Below are 10,274 nucleotides of genomic sequence, written 5' to 3' on the forward strand. Positions count from 1 at the left end.
TTTTTTTTTTGTATTTGGAAGGGTCTTAGAAGTGAGTCTTGAGGGAGAGTTCAGCCTGGAGGTAAAGGTGAAAACAAAATCCTCTATCCTGTACTCCTGCCCAGTTGGTTCACAGAGATCCTCAGGAGCGCTTTTAGACTTGTATAAGCTATTCAGACTGATTTTCTCTCTCTTTTTTTTTTTTTGTACCAGGAATCAAACTCAGGACCTTGAACTTGGCAGGCAGGCACTGTACCACTGAGCTATATCCCTGGCCCTCATGCTGATTTTCTAAATCTTCAGGGACCAGGTGTCTCCAGCTGGCACCTTGGGATTTATGAGAGGGAATGTGCTTGTTTTCGTAAGAGTTGTCAGATATAATACAGAATGCTCAACTAAGTTTTAATTTTTGATAAACTCGGGGTACTTTTTAGGGTAAATATGTCCTAAACATTGCACTGAGTGTATCTTTATAGCAGTGAAGTCTCACAAGGGCTTCTGCAGATACTCAAGGTGCTACCTTGTTGAATTTGGGACTTCCTCCCAGAAACAACGTAATTTCTTATGAAGATCTGAGCTAGGGCTATGGAGCCTTGGAACCTGCCTTCTTCATTTCTTTCTGCATCGCCTAGTCTCTTGTACCTAACCCTTATCTTTCTCCTGCAATATTTCCCCTAATTCTGTGAACTGGAGGCAACTAACCCTCTAGCGAGGGAGGTTAAGAGGCCATGTGTAGTTTAGTGTCCTCTTACATAAAGGGTGGATCACAGTGCCTTCCTATGGGATTGTGAAATTTAGTGAGTTGGTACCTATAAGGAATTAAGGACAATCCCTGGCTTGGGTAAAATAGTAATGTTGGGCTGTAGGGCTTAGAGTCCAAGATCTAGGGTCTAGAAGCCTTTAACTACTATGGTCAACACTCTTGTCTCTCACTAATTCATTCTCTGTACTGCAGCTAGTGATCATTTAAAAATGCAAATTGACTGTGTCATGTCCTTGATTTACAGCCTTCAGTAGCCTTCTACTGCTCTGAATAGGACTTGTTCAAATGCTTTTGCCTCTTTCTCCAACTCCTGTACTTGCCTTTCCCTTTTACTTTGCTTATTCTGGGCACAAAGGCTTTTCCATGCCATCAAGGTGTCACATGTGCTGTACCTCCTGCCTGGAAATATCCGCTGCCCCTAGTGTACCATGTCAATCCATACTCATTTTTCAGTACTTGTCAGAGAATCCTTCCTCAAGGAAACCTTACCAGGCTTCCTGGTTTAGATTACAATTCATAATTTAGATATCCTATTTTTCTCCTGCATAAGCATTTACAGTATTATGGTTTCTAATTAGATCTCTGTGTGATCATTATACCAGAAGCTCCATGAGGATAGGGATGTCAGCTAACTTGTTACCAATTATAGTTCCAGGCCTAGTATAGTATCTATGCAACACACAGTAGGTTCTTTTTTTTTTTTTCTTGTCTTTTTTTGAGACAGGCTCTTGCTATGTAGTTCAAACTGCCTTGAATTTACTATGTAGCCTAGGCTGGTCTTGAACTCACAGTGATCCTTCTGCCTCAGCACCCTGTGTGCTGGGATTACAGGAATGTGCTGCTACTTCTGACCATAGTAGATTTTTTAAAAATTAAGTTTATTGGTACATTTTAGGTATACATAATGGTCACATTTGTTATAAGGAATTCGTACCTATGCATGGTATAACTTGATTCTCCTCCATAGTAGATTCTTAACAAAATTTATTTTTTCAGTACTGGAGATTGAACCCAGGACTTTCACACTGAGTTTTGTTTTGTTTTTGAGACAGGATCTCAATAAATTGCTTGCTCAGGCTGGGGGTGTATACCACCATGCCTGGCTTTTTTTCTTTTTCTTTTTTTAAAATGAGTTAGATTTATATTAGATCAAGGGCAGCACATTATAACTCGTGGCCTAAGTTCAGCCCATCACCTATTTTTATAGGGCTAGCAAGCTAAGAATGGCTTTTACATTTTTAAGTGGCTTACAAAAAGCCAAAATAGTATTCTTTGACATATGAAAAAGCAAAATTCAAGTTCAGTATCTGTAAGTAAAGTCTCATATGTTGATTTCTGTTTTGTCCTTGTTCCCTTCTGTGCCATAGCAGCAGAGCTGGGGAGTTATGACAGGGACCTTATGGCCTGTGAATCCAAAAACATTTATCTCTGGCCTTGTACAGAAAATGTTTCCTGACCCCCATATTAGACAATAGTATTTCTGAGCTCCCGGGCAGTTTGGGTTCAAGAGCATCTGCAGGTGGTTCTTCTCAATTGTCAGCTGTTTGCTTCTGTTGATGAAACAAGCAGTCTATTTATTTTGCTTACTCAGGATTAATTAAATAGAATTTCCTTGTCCTTTGTTTTTCTGCTTCTCTATATCAACAGACAGAAGCCCCCCAAAGGGGATCAGTTAGTGGTATGATCATATAAGTGTTACCCCAATCAGATTTGAATAAGTTCACAAATTCTTTCCAAAATGACATAATGGTAGGTAATAGCAATAGATTTAAATGGAGTGTCTGTATTTTTCCATCTATTTCCCTTCAGCTCACAAACTGGGAATTGCTTTCTGTCTTCTTTTAAAAGGATTATGTCTCTTCTCAGTTACAAATTTATACTTAGCAGAATAACACTTTAAAATATACATTACAGCTGAGCATGGTGATATGTACCTGTAGTCCCAGTACTTTGGCTGTTTTTCTTTTCTTTTTTTTTCCCCCGGTACCAGGAATTGAACTCACAACCTTGCGCTTGCCGGGCAGGTGCTGTGCCGCTGAGCTAAATCCCCAGCCCCCGTCCCAGTATTTTGGGAGGCTGAGGCAGGAAGATTGCAAGTTCAAGTCCTAAGTGGGTGAAACCCTGTCTTAAAAGAACAAATAAAATGGGCTGGGGATGTAGTTCAGTGGTTAAGCACCCCTGAGTTTGCTCTTCAGTACCAATCTAAACCAAAGCACAAACAGAACCTAGCAAGATTTTTTGTATGCTGTATTAAAAGATTTTTAAAAATTTTATTAGTACGTGTTTGCAATACGTAATGATTATATTCAGTGCGGGAAGTTTGTACATGTAGGTAGTACATCTTTTTTTGAAATTTATTTTTCAGGCTAGGATAGAAAGAGGGCACTAAATTGAATATTTTCATTTTTCTTTAATGCCTTTTGCTTCTGAAAATCTTTTGCTTTTTGTTTTTTTAAACATTTCATTTGATCTTTTTTTTTTTTTTTTTTTGTACCAGGAATCAAACTCAGGACTTTGCGCTTGCCAGGTGGGCACTTGGGCCACTGAGCTATATCTCTAGCCCCTGAGTATCTTTTAATGTGATGATATCTAAATTGAATAATATTTTAGAATTCCTCAGGACCATTCAGTTATAAAGCCATTGCTTCTTTAACATTTTCACACAGTGGCTATGTTTACAATGGAAGTCCTCTTCTAATGATAAAAGGAAAGAAAAATCACGAAATACTAAGATACCAGCAGTAAAATATGTTGGAAAAGGTTATGTTAAAGTATCCCAATGAATAGAAAATATTATTAAAGTATCTCAATTAATAGAAATGATATTGAAATACATAGCTCCTAATGTCTAGAATAGGTGGAGGAATTTAAGTAGGACAAAATTAAGGTAATACTTTATTAATGAAGAGTGATCTCATATACATTAATCATGTGTCCCATGGAATTAAAAAAATCATTTAACCCAGTTGAGAAGGTGATACACTATATCTAGACCTTTACCTGGCATCAAAAGTTTTCCTCTATGGGACACAGAGCTGTTATGAATAATCCTATCATAAAGAATTTATGTTTCATTGGTTTGCATCATTACAAAATACATTTTGCATTTATATAACACAAAATTCCTCTGTGTGCTTTAACATGGGTCATATTATCATTACCATACTTCTGTAACATAAGGTAGACACTGTGATGTTTATTGTCAGTTGCTTAACCTATGGAATCTCAGAAAATATGCATGCTATATAGGTTTAAAAAAATTAGAGAACTGAAATGTTTATCACCTGCCACGCTGACAGACAATGGGGGAACCTTCAAGGAGGACTAAAAAATTACCTGAAAGAGCAGCAAGCTTCCCAGTAGGAGAAGAAAGAGTTCTATAAAGCATGGTAGATGCAAAAAGAAATTCAAGAAGCATTTTGAAGAGCCTCCAGAAGCAATATGAGTTTCTCTACATGTATTACAGCAGGAAGTTGGCAAGATCATTAGTGATGAAACTCTTAATATTTGCTCATGGAGTGAAAATTAACAAAAAGTCAGATTGTTTTTTTCTTCCTGAGGATTTCATGGGCAAGGAAATGCTAAGAATATTCTAATTTCTAAATCATCCTTCAAAATTGGTACAAAAAAAAATTGGATCAAACAATGTGAAGTGCAAAGAATATTCTAGATTCAATTGAAGATCTGTGAAAATTACTCATAAGATTAGCTTATTCAGTTCAAAGAACTTTCATTCTGAAGTCATAGCCTTCTGAATTTTTGGTTTTAAAATATTTTTATTTTAGGGGCTGGGGATTTAGCTCAGCGGCAAAGCGCCTGCCTGGCAAGCGCAAGGTCGTGAGTTTGGTTCCCGGTACCAGAGAAAAACCAAAAAAAAAAAAAAACAACTTTTTTTATTTTGTGAAATAACAGGATAAGTTTACTAGACAGGCCAGGCGTGGTGGTGCATGCCTGTAACCCCCCCAGCACTTGGAAGAGTGAGGCAAGAAGATGTTGGCAAGTTTGAAGTTGGCCTGGGCTACATGGTGAGACCCTGTCTCGGAAAAAAAAAAGTTTTTTTATTTATATTTACATTTTTACTTTGCAAAATAAATTGGTACACTTATGTCAGTTCCCCAAAATTCTTTAAAAATTTTACCAATGCATGAAATAAAAAAATCTGAGAGCCAGTAATCTAGACTAACTGATAAGACAGACTTTTAAGCTGGTGTGGCGCTGTGTACCTATAGTCCCAGCAACTTGGGAAGCTAAGGCAGGCAGTTCCCTTGAGCCCAGGAGTTCATTCAGGGCCAACCTGCCCAACAGAATAAGACTCCTATATCTTTCAACAACATTTACAATAAAATATTAAGCAACTACAATGCTCCTAGAATATTATTGTGATTTTTTGTTTCAGTGTAACTTTTTCAGTGAACTTTTTTGTTTCAGTGTGTAACTCATCATCTCAATGTGAAATATGTTCATTGAAAGCCTTCAGTATACCAGTTGTTACACGAAATGACATAGATGGAAAGATGTGTAAGCATGGCCTGTGCTTTTCTAGAACAAACCAGGATAGTGCAAGAGACAGAAAAAGAAATGTGCAGCTGTAATTGGAGTAGCATGTACTGTGTGTAGTAGAGAAGCGGCACAAAGCATAACCAGGTTGTGGAAGGTAGTGCCATCAGGGAAGATCTTGTAAAGAAGATGACCACTCTGCTGGTTCATCCACTTGACTGAAGGATGGAGGCCCTTCAGGTGAGCAGTGTGGGTGAGGCTCTGCACAGAGCAAGCCACGTGTGTTAGGCGTCAAGGCCTGGCAGCACATGAAGGCTGATACTGACAGAGAAGTCTGAGGAGTCGACCAGAGTCAGCATACATTTAGTCACGGTATTTGGACCGTATTCACTATGTGCCTAGAGAACCCCCTAGAGTTGTTTAGGAGAGAATTGGAAATGTTACTAAAATATACTCGTATCTCCTTTTTGCCTGAGTAAATAAAATAAATAAAGTGCACTGAACACTTTTAAAAACTGGTGACTGTAGATCTTTCGCTGCTGATATTCTCAGTGAGTATCAATTGTTACTTTACAAAGGAGCGCATTTAAATATAGAAGGTGGAGGACTTGAGGCTCTTGTAGGAAACCAAGGAAATATTTACTGAAATTACTTTTTTATAAAATATATTTTATATTTATATATTTTTAATTTATATATAGTGCATATTCAGATTTATGTAGTAAAATGTGATATTTCAGTACAAGTATAGATTGTATATATATTGATCAGTTCAGGGTAGTTCACATACCTGTCACCTCAGACATATTTTTTGTGTTGGGAACATTCAAAATTTTCTCTAATGCTATTTTGAAATATTCAGTTGTTGTCAGCCATGATTGTCCTACCGCTCTATGGAACATTGGAAGTTATTCCTCCTGTCCAACTGTTTCCTAACCCATTAGCTATCATCTGTTCACCCCTTCTTCCCGCTCTCACTTTTCTCAAATTTCTTTATATAATCAAATTACAGTGAACTTATTTTCTCTTATTTTGATTCATTCTTGTTAATATTAATAAGAGGTCTTGGCAAGTGATTTTGGTTGACAGCTTCTAGTAACTGGATTTTTCTTAATTTTCTTTTTAAAAACCACTGGTTAGTAGATGATATCCACCCATGAGCTTTGAAAGAAAAAAAATAATAAAAATGTGCTGCTTATGGGTGCAAACTGATTATACTTTCTGGAGAATGGCATATTCATCATTTTTCCCTATTCTTAACTCAGCACATAATAGTTACTATATAAATGTATGATAAACTGAAAAGAATTTGCAATAGCAATAGAAATGGCAACAATTATTCTGAGTAAAATACATTATTGCCTAAACTATGGTAGTTCTTTGTGGGGTCAATTTGTATAGAAACAGAGAATAGTGCTTATAATGTATTTTGCCCTTTGAAAGACTTTAACAGAGATCTATATATAAGAATTTAGCTGCTTTGGCACATTGGAGGAATATTTCTTTTTGAAGAATGGGGATCTAGCTTAGAGATGGGAAACTAAAGTGTGGAGATAAAATCTCTCTAAAAGAGAAAGCACAAACTGTAAAGATCTCCAGGGTTAGAATTGGGGTTGTATCCAGTAAACTGTCTTAACAATGACCTGCATGTTATAAGCTCTAGGTTTGTAGATTTTCTAAATTCTTCCCCACTGTGAGATACCAACAGGCGTATTAGTACCAGGAATCTGGGTGTGGGGCTAAAACATGATGAATGAGCCTATTATGGGCAAATTGCAAGACACTTAAAAAGAAAATAACAAATTATAATTGAAAGGTAATGATCTCAGCATAGCTGGCTGAGTACAGCATAAGGAAGAGAGTCTAGAGGTCATTGTAGACTGCCTTCTGGCAGTTATAAGCCAATTATAAGCTAGTACAAAACAGGACATGCACAAGCTGGTCATCATAAAGTAGGTGTTTTAGAAACAACTTGAAAACGTCACCCAGACCTTGAACAAAACCTGCAGGTGTGTGTACACCTGAAATATTGGCTATCTTTATCTCCAGAGGATTATATTAGCTATTAGAACATTCTCATTACATTCTAAAGTAAAATATTGGAACCTGGAAACAGTCTCAGAGTGATTCAGAGTCTCAGAGACTAAAGGCTGAGACTGTTGTTCAGTGGTAGAGTGCATGCGAAATTTGCACAAAGTCCTGGGTTGCACTCCTAGCACACGGCTTTGGGGGAGGCTTGAGAGTAGCATATGAGGAGGCTGTATTTTAAACACGCACAGGTTTGGTATGGTGGTTCATGCCTGTAACCCCAGCGTTCTGGATGCTGAGGCAGGAGAATGGCAAGTTGGAGTCAAGCCTAGGCAATTCAGTGAGACCATGTCTTAAAAAAAAAAGTCTGGGGCTGTAGCTCAATGCAAACACCCTTGGTTCAATGCCCTAGTACAAAATACAAACAAAAACCTACCACAGTCAGTTGTCTGTATTTGCAGGTTCCATATCCACAGATTCAACTAAACTTGGACAGGAAATACTTGAGGGGAATATATTGTTGCTGACCTGTATGGTGTAGTTAGTCCTATCATGGTTGTGTCTGTATTCAACATTTGGAGAGTTTTTTATTCCTTGTTATTATCCCTAAAGCAATGCAGTTTAACATCTATTTGCATAGCATTTACACTGTATTATGTATTAGAAGTAATCTAGAGATGATTTAAAGTATGTGAGAGGATGTGTGTAGGGCATATGCCAATACAGTGACATTTTGTATAAGGGACTTGAGCATCTGAAGATTTGGGTACCCTCAGGGTGGGGTCCTGGAGCTAATTCCCTTGCAGATATGGAGGGTAGGGGTGACTATATAAAAAGGAATAGGCTGAAAACAGTTAAAGGTGTGTATGTTAGTCACCTTTCCTGGTTTTGGACAAAATACATGATGCCACCTACAATTTAAAGGAGGGAAGATTTAATTCAGCTCACAGTCTCAGAGGATTCAATCCATAGCCCACAGCTCCAGTGGAAACACACAGAGGAAGGGCGAGATGGAGCAGGGGTTGGGAAGCAGAGCAGGGAACAGTACCAGAGAACGAGTAGAGGGGCACATGTAGTACCCAAGGTCATGCCTGCATGGCCTATACAGATACATCCCAAAGTGTGACTTACTTATCCCTTCAGTGGGTTTCAAGCCAATCAAGTCGACTCAATTAAACTTAACACAGTTATACAGTAGGGCGTTTGTATAGTTTCCCTGAAGGCCATAAAAATGTAAACCAGTTAGTGCCTTATTTCTTGCTCCCATAAATGAGATCTAAACTACTGACATGTTCCCTTTTCTGTCCTGCTCTTAAATATTTATAGGTATCTCCACACAGTTTTTCACCTGAGCTCAGGGGAAAGTTCTGTCTCCCTCCTGTATTTATCCCCGCTTCTCCTACACTAAACTCGCTTTGGGGTTCTGCTGAGCACTGTCACTCTGATACCACTGGATGCCACTGGGTTTCACTACGTATGAACCAGTGTCACTCCTAAGTCTCTCTAGGATTACTGGCGAAGAGCACTCTTCAGTGTTTTTCCCCTAACTTCCTAGGTAAGTACCAAAGCCATCACTGGGCTGAAAAAATTATTATTATTATTTTTAAAACAACCCTTTGGGTTCTTATATTTCAGGTGGGAAACTGGGGCTATTCAATGCAGACCCCAGTCGGCTGCCGTGTAATCTCTTTCTAATATACGGGACCACGTTCTCTCTTCCTCTGGGGGAGCCGTGTTGCTCTGAGAAGTGGCGTAGTGCTTTAAAGAATAGCCTTCCGGTGCCTGCTTGGGTTAATCCTGGGATGTCCTTACTCTAGCAAGAGGGACGAATTAGCAGGAACCATTAGTAGTATTCATGCTTTCCAAAAAATCACAACGCACCTCGAGTGCAAACTCCAGAGCGACACAAAGGACGTGACTAGACGGAGCTTATAATGGAAAGGCTTAAATGCTTTTCCAAAGGAATGACTGCGAGATTAACAAGGAAAGCTCCAGGTTTGCCGACGCCTTTATGAAATCTCTTCTGGATGGCGAAATACCAAAGAAATCAAGGGTGTGAATGGAGGGAACAGTGAGTGAAAACTTGAGTAGATCTCAGGAGTTAATATTAGAATTTCAGGTGTTCTAGCTCAACGTAACCACTCCATTCACCAGACCACAGGATTAGGATCTGCAGGATGCCAGACCCAACTCCGATGTACTACCCATCTGGAGAACATTTTGAAGTTTTCTTTCTCTTTTCCCGCTTTCCTTAATACAGGCTGCAAAATCTGTCCTCTACATTTAGCAACATTTAAAGAGAAAGGCGCTTGGAAGGCAAAGTAGGAAAGACTTTGCGGCTTTCTTAAAACCCGTAAAGGGAGAGTGATAATGGGTAAGGGGCGTGCCGACTTGCCCCTTCCTTGCCCAATCAGGTGCACAGGAAGATGTCCTTTTACCAATAAAAATAAAGTTCGCTTTCCGGAGGCGGGAAGGTGAGCTTTGAGTGCCAGTTCTCCAAAGCAACGTTAGGGGAGACGACAGAGAGTGATTAGACGTTGGGCCAACCAGGAGAGGGGGGCGGGACGGAGGCGGGGTGATCCTGAAGGGCGGCTGGCCCGGCTACTGGGAGGCTAGGGCTGCTGTTCCCGTTGTAGCGTTTCTCGCCAATCAGGAAGGTGAGGGAGTGGGCGGGGCAGGGAAGGGGTGGGCCGAGCTCGCAGCACCGCCGGGCGCCCGTCGGGCTCTGGGAGAGAGAAATCCGGTTAGAATCGGAGTCGGAGGGAGGTTTAACTACAGCTCGGTTCCCTTCGGATTATTCTTTAAAGGGGACGCGCCATTGTCAAGAGGACGGAGCCCGGGGCCCGAGGGCGGGGACCGGCGGCGCCTAGAGCGAGGCAGTTGCACTTGGACCGGGCACGGGTAGGTGTCGCCGGGGCAGGCGCTTCGCTTCACTTTCTCTTCCAGCCCGGGGGCAGGCGCCGGATGCTCGCCGGCGGGCGGCCGCAGCCGGGCGGGAGACGGCGCT

At 40.2% G+C, this 10,274-nt stretch overlaps 1 protein-coding gene across 6 annotated transcripts in view; it reads left to right on the top strand.

Annotated features, from left to right (window-relative positions):
- The first annotated feature begins 9,961 nt into the window (after positions 1-9,961).
- The window catches only part of Fryl (FRY-like), a 266,366-nt gene continuing 266,053 nt past the window's right edge, over positions 9,962-10,274 (top strand). For all 6 annotated transcript variants that reach the window (XM_005392935.2, XM_005392937.2, XM_005392940.2 and 3 more), the window contains exon 1: positions 9,962-10,168. The gene's annotated coding sequence lies outside the window, so the exon portion shown is untranslated. The remainder of the gene's footprint in view (positions 10,169-10,274) is intronic.

This window comes from Chinchilla lanigera, unplaced genomic scaffold, assembly GCF_000276665.1.
Source record: "Chinchilla lanigera isolate Chin_1 unplaced genomic scaffold, ChiLan1.0 scaffold00046, whole genome shotgun sequence".
NCBI lineage: Eukaryota > Metazoa > Chordata > Mammalia > Rodentia > Chinchillidae > Chinchilla > Chinchilla lanigera.